The sequence below is a fragment of the Microtus oregoni genome, unplaced genomic scaffold, assembly GCF_018167655.1.
Source record: "Microtus oregoni isolate MIOR12 unplaced genomic scaffold, Mior012 000000F_ref0000247, whole genome shotgun sequence".
NCBI classification, from domain to species: domain Eukaryota; kingdom Metazoa; phylum Chordata; class Mammalia; order Rodentia; family Cricetidae; genus Microtus; species Microtus oregoni.
In genome coordinates, this window is record NW_024543059.1 from 19,684,437 (window position 1) to 19,703,175 (window position 18,739).

Consider the following 18,739-nt stretch of genomic DNA (forward strand, 5'->3'; position numbering starts at 1 on the left):
CACCACCACCACCACCACCACCACCACCACCACCACCACCACCACCACCAGTTCATTGTTTACACCCATATTCCATGAAAATGAGCACAAATTCAGTTCTACCTCTTCGTCTTTGTGAGCTTCTGTGTGTTTTGTTGTTGTTGTTGTTTATTTGTTTGTTGTGGAATATCATTTAACTAGGCAAAGATGTGTTACATTTTTTTATGCTGTGGAGTATTACTTTAACCATATATGTAAAGATGTGTTACATTTGCTTATGTGGCGTTTGTTGGATTATAAAAAAACTGGTTTACCTTGGCTGCCTAAGGCACCTGATTGGTTTAATAAAGAGCTGAATGGCCAATAGCAAGGCAGAAGAGGGATAGGTAAGGCTGGTAGGGTGAGAGAATAGGAGGAGAAATTTAGGCTTGGGAAGAAAGAGGAGAGGAGAGGATTGGGAGGAGAGAAAGAGGAGACACCTGAAGCAAGAAGTCAGACAGCTGCCAGACAGCAGACACAAGAAGCAGTGAAAGTAAGAGAGACAGAAGGAAAGAAAAGTAAAAAGCCCCAAGGAAAAGGTAGATAAAGAGAAACAGGTTAATTTAAGTTAAAAGAGTTGGCCAGAAAGGAGCCTAGGCAAGGCCAAGCATTCAAAAGTGATAATAAGTCTTGGTGTCATGACTTGGGAGCTAGTTGGTGGCCCAAAATAAAAAGCCTGGTACTGTTGTTGATTTGCTTTTACACTAACAGTGATGACTACCCCCTGTATTTTGTGCATGTGTAAATACAGGATTCCCTCTTGATTCAAAGCTCCTGGTAGACAGATCAAGGTGAGACTCTCTGGGAGCCAAGTCTTGAATGGGAACATCTGTGGGACTGGCTGAAGTAGTGCTCCCAGAGGGACTTGTGAGAAGAAAAGTGGGGGTTGGGGGGCAGCAGAGACAAGATGCTGTGTCTGTCCTGGACTTGACTTCTCGTCCAGCTGCTTCCATGCTTCCCTGCTATTGGCCGTTCAGCTCTTTATTAGACCAGTCAGGTGCCTTAGGCAGGCAAGGTGAAACAGCTTTTCATAACTAAATAAATGCAACACAAGCAAATATAACAGCACATCTTTACCTGGTCAAAGGAATACGCCCCAGAATAAACAAATGCGGCACATCTGTGCCTACTTAAACAGTGTGTAGATCCTAGAGTGTGAACAGAATCAAAGAATTATCCTACCTTGTGGCTGGGGTCTGGGAGTTTTTAACCAACGTATTAGTCCTTGGCCTGTTATTCATGGGGGAAGTACTCTTTGCAGGCTTATCTAGGGCAGGCTTCTCTATTGGCAGAAACCACCCCCCCCCACCCAGGTTTTGGCAGCTGCCATTATAGCAGCTGGTGGGACAGGCAGGTTGCTGTCATGGCTTTAACCTCGGTGCCCTTGGTCTCTAGAATAGTCCTGGGCACCTAAAAATCAAGAAGTAAATGTTTTACACAGAGATGCACCATGCTTGTTTCGTTTGGTGCTGTGATAAACTACTCTGACCAAGAGTAACAGGTAAAGGATAAGGTTATTTGACTTAAACTTCCAGGACACAATCCATCAAATTCAGGCTAAAGCAGGAAATGGACAGCAAACACCATGGAGAAATGCTCACTGCTGGTTTGCTGTCTGGCTCACTCATAGGCTCTTGTTCTTGTACAACTCAAGACCATCAGCCTGCCTAGGGATGGTGCTCCCCACTGGGGGCCTTTCTACATCAATCAACGACCATGACAATCTCTCCCAACCCCAAACATGCCCACAGGCTAACCTCATCTGGGTAGTTCTCAGTCCTGGCTTTCCTCTCAGATGACTTAACAAATTGACATTAAAGCTAACTAGCACGTACATCTTCCCAAAATACATCTTACTTCTTAATTAAAGTAGACTGTTTTCATTGTCTTTTTTAATGTTCATCCAATTAATAAAGCAAATCATCTCGGTAGTTAGGGTAACAAGTCTAATAACAAGCCTAAATAGAGATCCACATGGAAATACCCTGTGTACCGCCTAAGCTATAATAGGCAACCATAAATGTTAGTTTATTTCCCTTTAAGATTAAGTATGCTATGCATATTTTACTATGGAGAATATCAACTTCCCTTTTTATGGTTTCTAACAAATTCAAATGAGCTGAGAGAGATTTTAGCTGTTATTATCTCTGTGGTCTCTCTACTTGCTCTTCTTGAGGCTAAATAAGATGACCATCCTCAGAGCAAAGAGGCATGAGGAGCTAATCTGAGATATCATAATGATAATAACACTAGAAAATGGGTGAGATACATCACTGAAAATATTGTCTATTTTGCAAACAGTGATTACTGCCAGGAAGCTCATGCCTCTTGCAAGACAGGCAAGGGGCTGGGTGCCGTACACTGCCGTCAATAGCCAAAATAGTCCCAGACAGTAGTAGATACATGATAGGTAAGGTGCATAACTCACACAGTGGCAAAATGGAAGAGCAAGTAAGCACTTTTATATTTAAAAATATGTTTAAAGAAGTCAAAACTTTATGAAAAATTTACATTATAAAACTGGTTTTAAAAATGTGAGCTACATGCAAGAACACTGTCTCCCTTTAGTTCATGAGGTTTCTAAAAGTCTTGATTTCATGTATTAAATGTGTGTGTGTGTGTGTGTGTGTGTGTGTGTGTGTGTGTGCATGTGTGAGCATGTGTGAATACATGCACACGTTTGCTGCTTCCCTTATGTGGAGGTCAGATGACAAATTGAGGTAGTCAGTTCTCTTCTTCCATGAAGTAGTACTAGGCGGAACTAGTGGGTCCCCAGGATAGAACTCAGGTCATCAGGCTGTTTAAAGCCCAGTGCTGAGTCTTCTCATTGACTGGTTTCACACCTTCCTGTTGCTAGATAGTATTAATCCTAATTTTAGAAGTGAGGCCGTAACTCTCTGGAAAGCACAGAAAGCCATGGAATGTCGGAAGACAGGAAGACTCCGGCAAAGGAGTTGGAGGGCTGGAGGAGCCAGAGGGAGATGAGGACTACCACTCTGTTGACATCAGGCACCAGTGGCCTCTTGCTTCTCACAGTGATTACCTTTTCTAGTTAGTTCTTCCTAAATAAAAAGCCACCATTCAGAAGAGCCTAAGACACGCATCTTCACAGACCAAAGCCAGTGAGCAGAATACAGAAGAGTAGGTATGAGTTGCAGAGATGTGATGTGAATAGCCAGGACACCAATATAGCTGGGGAGCGGGGAGGTGGGGCTGCACCCTACTGCCCCGCTATAGAGTGCAGATGTGTAATGCAAAGCTCTAACAGTGAGTAACCTTCTTCACTCCACTTGAGAATTCATGTTTCTTAAGACCGAAAACTGCTCATTTGTCAGCTGATGCTGGCTCCTTATTAAACTTTAGAGATGATCTTTCAAGAGAGAAAAGAAATTTTCTCATATGGGCAACCTTATGAATACTAGCACTGATGCTGTATCTCAGCATTGGAACACCCTGTGGACATCTTCTGCTGCTATTCATTTTGACATTTTTTCAAGTTTCAGAAAGAGCATGTTTTAAACTGAAATAGCAATTCATATTTCTACTTGCCATAGCTCTGTTATTTGGTAGCAATTTTTAAAATACATTGACAGTTGTGTGGTATTGGAATATTTTCATTGTTGGTGCCCATTTTTTATGGTCACTTATCAACCATCCCTGAATTAGGGTGGACTAGAACAGATTAGATTAATTTCCCATTAATTTGGAACTCGTAAGTGTGTGTGTGTGTGTTTGTGTATGTGCTAGTGTGCATGTGCATGTTGTAAGCCTGGGATTGTATGGTTCCCACCCCTATGCATACTCATGTGGGCACTAGTTTAGAGAGATATATCAAGTTATTTCCCTGTCACTCTCCATCTTAATGGCTCGAGAAGCACCTCACTGAACGAGAAGCTTGCTGCTCAGGTTAGGTTGACTGTCCAGCAAATTCTGAAGACCCGCCTTTCTCCACTTTCCAATGCTAGGGCAACAGGCATGCACAACCATGCTTAGCTTCTTAAGGTGAGTTCTGGGAATTTGAACTCAGGTCCTCATGCTGGCAGAGCAGATGCTCTTCCTCCCTGAACCATCGTCTCATGCCCTTGTCCTCTAAATGCGCCCTCAATTGAGATGTTCCATACAAGTATTCTAGCATATCTTCCCTGAGAAAAACTTTAGATTACATAACTTCTTTTCTTGCTAAAGATGCCAACTCTGCATTTTTAGCTTCAGAGTTATATTAGTCAGGATTCTCTAGAGGAATAAAACGGAATGAATATGTATCATAAGAAAGACTTATTAGATTGGCTTGCTTGATCGGGGCTGCATAGCTCAAGAAAGGGTGTTTGTACGCGGGAGAGCCTCAGAGCTCAGTGTTGACACAGTCCCAGGCTGGGTTTGAAGGCCTGGAAGATTTGGAGAGAAGGCTACAAAAGCTGTATTCTGAGGGTGACAGCCGCAATGGCAATAGAATAGGCACCATCACTAGGAAGTAAGTGACAAGGTTGCTGCTCCACATTGTAAACTGTCTTTTATCCTCTTTCGGACACAAAGGAAGTAGTCGGTGATTCAATTAATTTTAAAGGGGAGGATGTTTATGCTTACATAGGTCTTTGATAGTTCTCTTTTAATTAGTGAAGATTTTCCAAACTTGTTTCTCTGTCATACATGGAATGACTTTTCCTTCTTCTTTGGGCCCCACTCAGATGTCACATCAGTCATAAACAAAGCCTTTCTTGAATGCTTGCTCGCAGATGGAATCATGTCCATTCCTCTGAATGCCCAATAACTGCTTTCTGACCATCTTTGAAGCCACTAGGCTTGTGTAACACAGCCACATTCGTGTCTTACATTCCACGTGATATTATTTAAACAAGATTTGTGGTAAAGAGGTATAAGGTTATTGAATCTTCAGTAGCCAAAAGTGCCCTTCCAACCCTTGACTGACAATGAGGACCAGATTTCTTCACATCTTGATTCCCTCATTGTTAACTGGGGCTAATATTGTCTCCTTCTAGGACCTTTTGGTGTTGTTATTTCAGTAAGATTAAGATAACTTAAAAACACTGGGTGTTTACACTCCAAGTTCCTTCTTCAAGATTCACCTCTGTGTCATCCACAGGACCTACTAGAGATTCTTGTATGAAGTCTACCCACGATGAGTGTTTATGGGATGGCTGAACTCAATTAGATCAACGAACTTACTATCCCAGCAGACATAGAGAGAGTTAGGTAAAACATTGTCTTTTAACAGAAATGTGGAGACTATCAAATTTTATTAGAAAGAAGCTGAAAGTATGATTGAATTATTTTCCCTCTGGGCAGTTTTCAGGTGCTGGATGGTGCTATGAAACTGCCAGAGGAGAAAAGTTATCATCAGTCTTACACAGCTGTGAACCCTGCAAGCTACAATCATGACTGCCCTGGCAAGATATGCCTGCAAATGCAATTGAGCCACAAATGTTTTAGAGTGGCTGAACACTTTCTCATTGGATTTAAGACTTGATCCCTTATGGATGGAAGAAGGAACCCACAGTGACACTGTTGTTGGGTCCAAGAACTTGTGGCTAGATATGGCATAGACTCTAGGGGAGAACCTACCGCCCTTATTCTGCTAAATGGGAATCCTATTAAAATAACTCCTAATGACTGGTCTCTATTCCCATAGAGTAGTGCATCCTGCATCAAAGAAGCTTTCTCTTGTATTAGCTGATGATTAACGTAGAGAACACAACTTGTCAATGTAACAGGGTCCCAGACTTAGTAGACCCCCCCCCCCCAGACCTTAGCACAACTGACTCTATGTAGTTTAGGCTGTAAAACTCAGCACATAGACAGCACCACCTGTCAAAACTGAAAACAAACATCAAAGTCCATAGTTCTGGGAAAGTCTCTAAATGTACTAACCTTGCTTTTGACTTCTGGCTAACTGTTTTTGCGAATTATAGTATGTCAACCCAGAACACAAAAGCTCACACTGGGAAAGAATCAGTGCTATACTGGGATCCTAAATACCCAGTGTAGTCGCTAGCTGGCTAATAAAGATTTACTATTGGCTTGTACCCATGCCTGAGCAGCCTTCTCTGGGGAATATCCCACAACAGTCAATGTGGAGAAAATAACAGACTGTAGATAAAGCATCTACATCATACCTGCTCCTCTCAAGGCTCAGGGACAATTGCAGAAGAGAGGATAGGAAGATGATAAGACCTAGAGGTGCTAGATGTTTTTGTAAGGAAATAGTGGTGTCTGGACACAAACAGGACAATTGTACATATGAACTCAGAGCGGTTGTGATAGCCTGTATAAGACCTGCGTAAGCTCAAGCCGAACAAATTCCCAGAATGGAGTTGGGAGGTGAGCACAAGGGCCCACCCCTAGCAGAGGAGCTACTGGCCTGGAGAGCTGCTGGGAAAGAGAAATTTTTTTTTAAGAGTGCAACCCCTAGGAGTTTGATCATGCTCCAGGGCAGCGGTTCTCAACCTTCCTATGGCTGCCACCCATTAGTACAGTTCCTCCTGTCGCGGTGACCCTGAAACCACAAAATTATTTTGGCTGCTACTTCACAACTGTAATTATGCTATTGTTATGAATCATAATGTAAACATTTGATATGCAGAAGACGGTGACCCCTGTGAAAGGGTTGTTAAACCCCCAGATTGAGAACCACTGCTCTAGGGAATGTCCCAGCACTCAATAATAATTGGCTAGCACAAATCGGATTTGACAGATTTGAAAAATTAAAGGAGGACATGAATGAAGTTGGATGGGTAAGGAGGTGGAGTTGGATCTGAGTATAGTTGGAGAAGGAGGGCTGAATATCATTGATATATATATCATATGACATTCTCAATAAAACGAATGAAATATTATTTTAAAAAATCGTTTTAGTATAGAAATCTTTCTTATCCATGCTTTTGCTGTCTGAGGCTTTAGCTACCTGCCACCAATTGGAATTTTCACGGCTCAATGAATCTTCTTCTCATATGTTATTAGAAGGCCCAGAGGCCCCCTGCTGGGCCACAAAACCGCCACCATTTACCTCTCCTATCTCATCATATTAGCACGGTATCATCTTGCATATCACAGAAGACAAAGGGAGATGATAGTTCGAGAAAATATCGATGGAAAGAAACAGAGAGACGGCATCACAGAAGTGTGACTATAGTACAATTGTTCTCTTTATTGTTAACTACTTTTAATCTCTCATTGTCCTGAGTGAGCCACTAAACCTTATCTTCTGGATGTAAGTATAGGGTGGGCTCATGGTTCTCTTCTGCAATGGTCCCTGCGCCTTGAGAGTAGCAGGTATGATGTAGATGCTTTATCTACAGTCTGTTATTTTCTGCACATTGACATTGCGGGATATTCATCAGAGAAGGCTGCTCAGACATGGGTTCAAGCCAATAGTAAATCATTCACCTGCTGGGGGTCTTGAAACGGCTTCCTTACCATTTCAGATTTCCAAAAGGTACACTATAGGATTGTATGTCTCATTATTCACTAGGGAAATTCTAAGGTTAATATTCTTTGCAGTAGAGTTTTGAGAAGTGCAGAACCAGGCTACAGGCCCTAGATGGTAAAAGAAAAATATTTTCTTTTCCTTTTTCCATCCAAGGCAGGCTGCACTTAAGATGCACTTAGATTCAAATGGGATACAGTCTCCAGCATCCCTTCAATCATGACTATGTCCTAAGGACCACAAAGTTAGCTCCCAGGTACTTTTCAAGTACCTACGATCCTGCAAATGAGCAGCTTATGTTTTTGTATTTGATTTAAACTGAGTTACCCTTTATTAACCACCTAATGAACAGTTCTCTGTAAGTGACCCCGGAGGTGGGCATTTCCTGGACAGATTTACTGTGGCCCACGGTTGGATCTTGTTACCTCTGAAAGGGATCATTTTAAGACAGCTGAGCGGGCTGTCTCTCTTGGACTGACCTGCTGTTAACCAAGTTTAGAGACTGATGAGTCAACGTTAGTGTGAATTTGTTCCTTTGCCTCGAGCGTTCTTCCATCAGGTGGGATACACCGTGTAAATTGGCTTGCTGGCAAAATCCCACCCCCACAGGCTGATCTATAGAGAAAGTTGGCTTATACACTAGAGGGCTCAGAATAATCAGGGAATAATTACTAAACTGATGTTAGAAGAGTCCAAGTCCCCCCTCCCCCTGCCATACACACACACACGCACGCACACACGCGCGCACACACACACACACACACACACACACACACACACACGCAACTACCTATCATTGGTACCTCCTTTTTCCTTCCTCCTCTGTCCACATGACAGATAGTTCCTGAAACCCGAGTGTCAGGCTGTATGACAAAGGACCCTGTAACAGGGCTTCCTACATTTCACTCACAGACTTTCTGCTTTTCAGCCTTGTGACCAGGGGCAAGTTGTTTAATTGGTCAAGGCTGCAGATTAAAGGAACTATAGCCTTAGGTGGTTTGATGACCCTGCTCCTGCCCCAGGGGTATGGAAGGCTGTAAATTCCCTCTCGGTCCTCCACCCACTGGGAGGTAGGGGCCTTCAAAATGACTAACCCTCTTGCCCCAGGCTGCACTCAGCCGAGTGGCAGAGCTTGATCAGTACTGAAGAGTGAAATCATTGTTAGCTTCAGAAGGTAGATGTTGTCACACTGGAGGAAGAAACAAAGCACTATGGGATGTGGCCTCTCATTCTCCTCAAAAATGCCTAAGCCCTAAGCAATAGAGGGTGGACTCCATTTGTTCTGTTTATCATCTGCTTTTGACTGATTTTGTCATTTTCCATATTTATCTTCTGTAATTTGGACCTTCCTCAAATGATACCCTAACAAATGAGATCAATTTTCCCCTGAAATGTGTTTTTAAAAGAAATTACAGTCATCTCAGGCTCATGTTCTTAGGGAGGAAGCAGTCTGTTTGGCAATTTCCATTGCTTCTGGTTGGGATGAGATTGGATTTCAGGCAGCCATCTTCAAGCTATGCCCTAATTAAGATGAACAGATTCTGCTAGCTGGCCTGTTTAATCAGTTTCCCATCTGGCATAATCATGTTTGTGAGCAGGCCCTGCTTTTGCTCGGCTTGGGCTGCAGCTAAAACAACACAATGAGGCAATCATGTCTCCTAAGAATCAGGTCAACATTGTTTGCTCTAATCCTACCTGGACAACAACATTTCAGACCTTCAGATTAAACATATGGGATGCTGGACTACATGGAGTCTCATTAGGCTATTACATCAATCTATCTATCCATCCATCCATCTATCCACCCATCTATCCATCCATCTGCCCACTCACCCACCCATCTATCCATCCATCTGCCCACCCACCCACCCATCTAGCCATCCATCTGCCTGCCCATCCATCCATCCATCTGCCTGCCCATCCATCCATCCATCCATCCATCCATCCATCCATCCATCAGTCCATCCTTTCACTCATTCCATGCCGATAAACTTCCAGAGCCCTCATATATTCTGGGCTCCCTATGACTCAACATATGATATTATGAAAACAGACTAGACCTGTGTGATCTTGGTAGAATGGAAGTTTCTAGAACATGTGGATTTAAAGAATTTAAAATTGATACTTCTTTTTTTAGAGTCTTAAAATTGCTGCAAAAGAAATAATTGCCCACACAGTTCTATATTCTTTTTCCAATAATGGCAATTATGCCAAAGGAAAGGATGGAAGCTGTCTTCTATTATGTAATTTCCTGGGAGGAATATGTTTGTGATTGATTATTTGTATCTTTATATTGGACGAAGGCATAACTCACCTCCTAAGTAACAAATTGCAGACAACACTGGGAGAGAGATTTCAAGTTAACACTTGCATGAATGAACTGATATGCCACAACTTTCTGCCTGGAAAACAATCGGTGTATTAGGAAAAATACATCTACAAATGTTGCACTTATTCACGACCGCCCACCGTAAGTTCAGCCTGAGTTGTAGCTTTTGCATCACAACCAGACATAGAGAAGATACTACAGTAATCAGCTCAATCATCCTAGACTCTGAGACTAGACTATTGTAGGAAGAAATGGAGAATTGCTAAGCTGAGGTATATGTCTATGGGGGCAAGGATTCTGTTGCATACAGGCTATTGCCCACGCTGGATGAGAACACAATATGACATAGGAATGAGGTTCTCCTTTCTCCCATTCTCAGGGCCCTCTCCCTTGAAGCTTGTTCTCTTCTGAGCTGGCAAAGCCTAGACAAAAGAAGCCAAAAAGGCAAAGAGGAGTCTGGGATCCTTTCTTGAGTAAAGAGAGCTAGAGTTCCACACAGGAAGCAGGTGGTAACACCCAGACTTGAGATGAAGCTGTGGGAGGAAGACAAGAACTGTGAATGGCAAGAGGGTCTTGGAGAAGAAAATTAATGAAGCACTATTAGCCCCTCAGTGTGTCCTCTAAAGCATGCAAGTTAACACTGAGTCCTAACGCCCTGTCTCTAGCACCTTGACAAAGGGACTCCTAACACTTTTGGCTTATCTGTTTCTTTAAGGGGAAGAGTTAGCATATTTTCACAAATGAAGCAGTCCCAGATAGGATGTGGGGCCACAAGGTCACATTCCTGTGAGTCAGTGTAGGTGGAAGGGAACACATGGACCTTCCCCCTGGAGTCAGTGGTGTGAGAAGAAGCACATGGGTCCTGTACTGGTTTGAATGTAATTGACCCCCATAATCTCATAGGGAGTGGCAGTATTAGGGGGTGTGGCTTTGTTGGAGAAGGTATGGCCTTGTAGAGGAAGTATGGGGGCGGGCTTTGAGGTTTCCTATGCTCAGGGTATTGCCCAGTCTGTCAGTCGACTTCCCGTTTCCTGCAAGATGTAGCTCTTTCAGGTCCAGCTCCACATCTAGCTACATGCCCCTATGCTCTCTGTCATGATGAAAATGAACTGAACCTCTGAAACTGTAAATGAATCCCCTGGTTAAATGTTTTCTTTTTAATAGCTGCCGTTGACATGGTGTCTCTTCATAGCAATAGAAACCCTAACGAAGACAAACACTGTGCACTGCGGGACAGATTTAGGTTCTTCTGATAACCTCCTCCCCGTTGAGTACCGAAAATAGGCTAGCATTTTAAAATAGGAAGTGAACCATAGAGGCAGGAAGTGAGACTCTGCAGGAAGTGTCTTAAAACATGCTGTCAATGAATGACCCGAGAGGGCTATTTGAGGTGGAATTCAAACATCCCAGGGTGACCAGAGGTTCCGAAACTTTGTTCCATCTCAAAGCCAGATAGTAAAGGGTTACAAACATAGAAACCTGGGCTCTATCCCAAGAATATTCCTATTAAAATATTTTGGAAAAAATCCATACTTATAATTTTTTTGCAGGGATGTGTTTGTTTTAGAATCTGTGGTCTGGATGATCTTTAAGATAGAATCCAATTTTGAGAGTTTATGATTTACAAGGCAAACAGCTGGGATTCCAGGAGGTAGATAAGTTTTGATACCATACCGTATTCTGGAGTGCTTTTAAAGCTTCAATCCTGTGTACTTTGGAGAAAGTAGATCCATTTTCACAGTGTGTTGGGAGATTGTCACATTGAGAGTAATTGTGTTTCAGTTGCTCCCTGCTGGCACTGGCAGGTAAAGCTGCTGGCTGACCAGTGTGTGAGCTCCCCAGGAAGGGCAAATAAGATGAGAGAGGATTGTGGAAGCCTTTCTGGGACATTGAGAGTGTGTACTTAACTCCATACACCATCTGGTACCTACCCTCTTTCTACCTTGGATAGCCTGAGTTCAACAGTGAGAGAAAATATCATGACCAAAGCAAGGCAGATAGTGCAAGCATTTTTAACACTAGGTTTCTCTGTATCAGTACCAGGCCAATGATGGGTAGTGCCCTATGCCTATTGGCCTTAAAAATATTTATTTGCTTTTTGTTTAGGTGTATAAGTTTTTGCCTGTGCACTATGTGTAGTCACTGCCTTCAGAGTTCAGAAAAGAACATCAATCCCCAGGAGTTGGAATTACAAATAGTTGTAATTCCCAGAGCCACCATGTGGACATTGGGAATGGAACTCAAGTCCTTCGCAAGAGCAACGAGTGCTCTTAACCAATAAGCTATCTCTTTATGACCAATGAAAAACAAACCAACAACCCTACAAAGGGCTCTATGAAGCCCTCTGCGAGACTCATTTCCATACTTGTTAGCAGGTAGCCATCAAAGAGCTTGTTAGCTTGGTAGCCCAAGGTGATGGCCTATTGCTCTTCGAGAGAAGCTACAGAGGTTAGCACCTGTGTGTGAGCTCTTAATTTGGACTGTTCTGAACTTTTACAGGCACTGCAGAGATTTGCCTGTAGTCCTGTTTATCTGTTATCCTTGGATCTGGGGAGCCCTTTCTCCGAGTTGGCTTCTACTCTCTTTCCATGGCAGCTTTTCTCTCCTCAGCATCCTCCAGTGACTCTCTCTTGCGGAAAGGACACATTGTGGCATGAGAAGATGCCTGTGATGACTGACATCATACAGTATCCTTTATCTGGATACAAAGGAAGTTCATCTTTCCTTAGGCTAATCAAGGACAAAGCTTTGGAATCATATACTAATTCTGAGTGGCAATGATACTATGGTGTAGAAATTTAGCCCCAAGCTAGATCTGAGGGGATAGTGGCAACCCTCTTCTTTTAAAAATAATTTCTGAATTTTTATTGAAAAATTAACACATTCATGTAGTGTGTTTTGGTGAATCCCATCCCTTCTTCCTTACCCACTCCACAGGCTACCCTTTTCCTTCCAACTTCACGTGTTCTCTTTCTAAACTCACTTAGTGGTGCTGGTATGTTCATGGGTGTAGGACCATGGACCCGAGCATGGGTAACCTCTTGGACGCCTATCCTGGAAGACAAATGATGTTTGTTTCCTCAGCAGCCAGCAGTTGCCAACCGTGCTTCAGCTAGTTGGGACTTCATGAGTTCCCCTCCACTTCCCATCCAGGCTGGAATTTTGGCTGGCTTGATTGTTCCCTCTTCCTTTTGTTCAGTGGTTCTCAAAGACCTTTCCCAGTTTTACATTCATTAAAATGGAAACCCTCAGTCTCTAAAGGAGTGGACTAATTTAGACGCCTGGGGGTGTGGGTGGGGTAGGTGAAGAAAGCCAGAGATTTGCATTTGAACCACCTCCCAGGCAATGAGGAAACCACAGTGTCTTTAACCCTGGCTGCTCACTGTAGTCACTCAGGGCTGCTATTCCAGCAGCCAAGCAATTGCACTGGGTTTCTGGGGACCAGGCCGGGTCACAGGCATCCTAACGAGACCTCTGTGGAAAGTTGCTCCCGTAAAAGGTGATGAAGGGACTTTCAAAGAGGCGTTCAAGGGAACAGTGGCAGCGCTGGGGGCAGAATTCAATCTTTACTGGAAAGCAAAAAGTCTATCTGAGTTTTGAAACCGAATGGGCACACATCCGAATCAGAGGAATGGAGCTGAGGGCTTGAGAGGAAGGGCTGCAGATGCTGTAGAAGCAGTTGCTGATTTGGGGGCTATCGGTTGCTTTTGTGTGCCGGCTGTAACCTGGTGTGCTGCGGCTGAACTGTATTTAATCAGGGTCTACTGACAGCAACGGGATGAAATCGCTGCAAGAGAAAAGCCGCAGCTGACACAGTCCTTGCCATTACCCAGCGAGGGGCCAGTACAGCGGCTGTTTTGCTCCTGACAAACAGCCGATGGCCCCAAGTAAACCATCTAAACCAATGAGGAGGAACAGAGGAATCTGGCTGTGAGCTGAGGCAGAGAACCGGAAAGAACAGATTTCAAGAAGCCATGGGGGATCGTCCTGTGTCATTTGGTCTTTTCTCTGAGCACGTGACTGGAGCTGGAAGGCAGCCCCTCTGAACTTACACCTCTGCTAAGCTTCCTGGGCTTCAGCCTCAGGCAGAAATTAAATTCCTCAGCTGTGGAAGACAGGGGCTGTGATCAGCTTGATTTTTTCCCCCCCAGCTGTGTGCTTCTGATTGGAGAGGGGACAGCGGAAAGAGTGAAAACCCATCCCTGGACGTGGCTGCCCTGTCATTACCTGTGCCACTGGCTTAATTGTGAGTGCCATGTGATGCTGCTATTTTAACCGGCAGCGAGTTCTCATTGGGGATTTAGTCAGGGGCAAGTGTGTTTTTGAAGCACAGCTCACTGAAGAGTTAACATAGCCCTCTGTTGGCCAGAGGACCACTCAGGTGGGTGGGCTTTCCCAGGCTAGCACTGGAGGGGTGTGCGTAGGATATGGAACCCTCTCCAGGCAGATCCTTACCTTGGCAGGGCACAGGTTCAGTTACAGGAGCAGATTTGCAGAATTAAAGGAAGACAAGATGATCCTCACTTGAGTGTGTCTGAGATACAAGGGTACTATAGCTTCATTATCAGATGACCCAACCTCCCTGCTTCCTTTAACGGAAGGTAGAGACTTGGGTAAGACAAGGGAGGGGCGAACCTCAGATCTCAAATATAAGTGGCTCAGCAATCAAGAGAAACAATACCTCAGTGCAGTGTTTTAATACTGAAATTCGTGTAAACAAACACATTCAACAAACTAACAACACGTGGGATCAAGATAGGCTCACCAATAGCCGTGTCTAATCAGTCTGGTGGCTGACACCAAGAGGAAAATCAAAAATAATGATTTTAAATAATAAGGCACCCAGAAATAACAAATAATAGAAACAAAGGCGGTCAATACCTGATGAATTGCAGAGCGGAACACCAATACTAAACAATAAAGACTTAAAACGCCGTAGTAAACTGCAAAAGGATTTCTTGTACACCATTCAAACAGTGTTAGCTATGAAGGAAAAGTCTTGACAAATGGTACCATAAAAACTGTGGATTTCTCTTTACGCAAATCTACATTGGGAGGATGAAGAGGCTGCTTGCAGTCGGGGGAGGGTGGATGATGCTGAAGCATAGTCAAGATTCATGGCTTCTGGTTTGGGTGGGCTGGGGGTAGAGAAGGACTCAGTTTTCTTTAAGGGGCTGGCTACTGGGAGTTTGACCATGCTCCAGTGAGTATATGGGCAAGACAAATTGGATTTGTTATTTTCTTTCTTTCTTTCTTTCTTTCTTTCTTTCTGTCTTTCTTTCTTTCTTTCTTCTTTGGTTTTGGGGAGGTCACAAGGGTAGGTGGGGGAACCTGAGAGGATTGGAAAGTGATTGTAACCTGGGTGCATTGTGTAAAATTCTAATAAATCAAACAATTCCAATGATCAATAAAAATATTATGTGATTAAAAATAATCAAAATTTCAGTCTATTAAAAACCCCTCTAGATGAAAATAAAGACTGCCAAAAAACACAAGCAAAAGATGAAAGAATCTCATCAAGAATTCATCTCCATGTGACCAATACATTCCACTAGTTACCAGGGACCTATATATCAAAACTGCAGTATGATATCACTGTGTGCTCCCCAGAAGGGCTAAGATAAAGAAAAAAATGATACCCAGAGCTTATGACAACATGAGACTACTTGGACCATCATGAGCTGCTCACTTTGTTTGTTTTAGTCTTTGTATCTCTTGTCCTTGCTGCTTTGAGACAATGTCTTATATATCCCATCAGCCTGGCTTTAAAGGGTCAAGGTTGACTTTGAACTTGTGATCTTCCCCAATGCTGAGATCACAGACATGTGCCACCCTATATGGAATGCTACGAATTGAGTCCCGGACTTGTGCATGCTAGGCAAGCACTCTATCAACTGAGCCACATCCTCCCCCATTTATAGGATGGTTGTATGAATGGATCATTTGGGGAATCTGTTCCACTGTATCGTCTATAGTCAGGTAAAACCTGTGTCACCAAGAAATTCTAGCAAGAATGCATATATATATATATATATGGAATTCTCCATATTTCTGTTATTTAAAAAATAAAAGAAAATACAAGAACATATTTTTCTATATTACATAAAATTCTAGGAATGCAAATTAATCTGTATTGATGATGGATATTGGAACTATTAACCAACATGGAGATGGGGGAAGGGATGGACAAAGGGCATGGAGAAACTACTGGATTATTTGCTTTCTTGATTGTAGTGATAATTTCATATATGGTTTATATATCTATATTTGCTTCCCAAGGCAGGGTTTCTCTGTGTATCTTTGGCTGTTCTGGAACTGGCTTTGTAGTATAGTTTATATTTTAAGTATATATAGTTCAAAATTTATTAGAGTGTACATTTGAAGTATATGTAGGTTACTGTACATCCATTATATCAGGATAAGGCTGGCTGGGAGACGTTAGCATGAGAGGCTTTGCTCTCAGGTTACTGTGTCTAATTATAGATTGCTACAGCAAGGTGTGTATGAATGCCAATTCCACATTGCCTCCTGCCTGGAGGAACGGGGGCGGGGGGAACTCTGGAACTCTGGGTGAGCGTTGTGAATCTGAAATGAAATAGTTTAAGCAAGGTTGGAACCAGGTGACGAAGGACTCATACCCTTCCTATATTCGGAAGAACAGAGAGATAGGACCAACGGGAAGCCACAAATCTATCAATCGTACCGATCACAGTATTTGGAGGAAATAACATTTATCATGGTTACATTTTACATTAAATTCTAGTCACATAGAGATCAATAGGCTGTGGCTAAATGACTAGCCTGACTCATTTGCACTCATGTTTATATCTTCTACTGTATGTCCTAGAAAAATATATAGCATCACAAGAATATTGATTCCATTTGTAACTATCAAATCTGAAGGGGTGTGCTCTAGCAAGGTAGGGCTCAAGATTCATCTTTATCTTTTTGAATCATTTTTTTTAATATTTATTTATTTATTATGTATACAATATTCTGTCTGAAGGCCAGAAGAGGACACCAGACCTCATTACAGATGGTTGTGAGCCACCATGTGGTTGCTGGGAATTGAACTCAGGACCTTTGGAAGAACAGGCAATTCTCTTAACCTCTGAGCCATCTCTCCAGCCCCTCATTTTTTTTTTTAATTTACTCTCTTTGAACTTAATAAATGTACATGTTTTTTTTTTTCCTAGAAAGATTTCTCTTAAACTCAGGATAAAGAATGTAATACAGTGTCATCAGCTGGTTCAGAGTTCTGGGATTTGTGCAGCATTCGGGGGTCACCCTCTCAATCTTTCATGACTATACTAAGTCTAACTTGATCTTTCAATGGCTGGAGTGAGATGGGTAGCAGAAGGGAAGAAGTGGTTGAGAGGGGACAGAAAGAGAATGGGGTGATGTCTAAAGTAATGAAAATGCTGTCAAAATCCTTCCTGAATATTTGTTAAAAATCTCTTTGGGTGCATATGTGTATGTGGGGGTTAGAGTTGAATCCTCAAATTCTCTCCACTTTATTTTATCTTATTTACTTATAGTTACAACACCCCCCTTCTCCAACACTTCCCATGCCATTCCCCCATTTCCTCTCTAATTCATGGACTCTATTTCTTTATTACTGTTTTACACACACACACACACACACACACACACACACACACACCTTATACACACATACGCACACAACTCATATACACACATACCTCATACACACATACAAATACACACACTCATACACACACATACCTCATAACCACATATACACACACACCTCATAAACGCATCCACACACATCCACACACAACTCATACACACAAACACACACATACCTCATACAAATACACACACATTCACACATACACACAAATACACACACATATGCACACAAACACATACACATGTGAATAAATACATAAATGTGACCTTGTTGAACCTGTTTAGTGTTCTTTGTATGTATACATTTTAAGGACTGAACACTTGGTATTGGATAACCATTTAGGGGGTCTCATCCCTGGGGACTACAAATTCTCACTCTCTTAGCTGCAGTTAACCACCTATAGATCTTCACCCAAGAGATTTCCCCTTCCATGGTGGTATGCCAACTGATGTTATCATCATTCAGTTCCTGTTTAGGTAGCCATATTGTAGATATTTCATGATTATAGCTTTCCTCTTCTACATAGAAGACACAGTCTCACCCTACATGCCCTGTCCTCTGGTGCTTATAATCTTTCTGTCCCCTCTTCCATGATCCCTGAGCCTTAAGTGTGGGGGATGTGTTGTAAATGTATTAATTGGGGCTGGGAAACTTGTCATTCTAATTGATGCTTTTGATTTGGCACATTCCAAAGGAGGTACATTAAGACTCAGAAAGCAAACAACTCAAAAGCCTTAGGAACTCCTTGAAACTTATAAGATAAACAATGTTTCTCTGTCCCCAAGGTTGAAGAATAAGCAATCAGTGATGCAACTTCCTTAGAATCATTTATAGTTCTACATGTAACACCAATAAATAAACCTATGCTTCTGCTACTTCTGATTTCCTCATGTAGATTTGTACATCAAATACATACAGAGGGATTGATGATGCAGCACTGGAACATATCAAACACCTTTGCTGCATAGTTTTATGTCTAAAGTCATAATCTAAAGTCAGTGTTGTAGAAGGAACCTCAATTAAGAAAATACCTCCATAAGACTGGGCTATAGGCAAGCCTGTAGGGCATTTTCTTATTAGGAAATTGATGGGGAAGATTCAGCCCATTGTGGATATTGCTAACCCTGAACTGATGGTCTTGGGGTCTATAAAAAAGTAGCCTGAGCAAGCCATTATGAACAAGTCAGTAAGCAGCTCCCCTCCATGGCCTCAGCATCAGCTCCTGCCTCCAGCTTTCTCCCCTATTTGAGTTCCTGTCCTGGCTTTCCTTTGATGATAAACAAAAATATGGAAA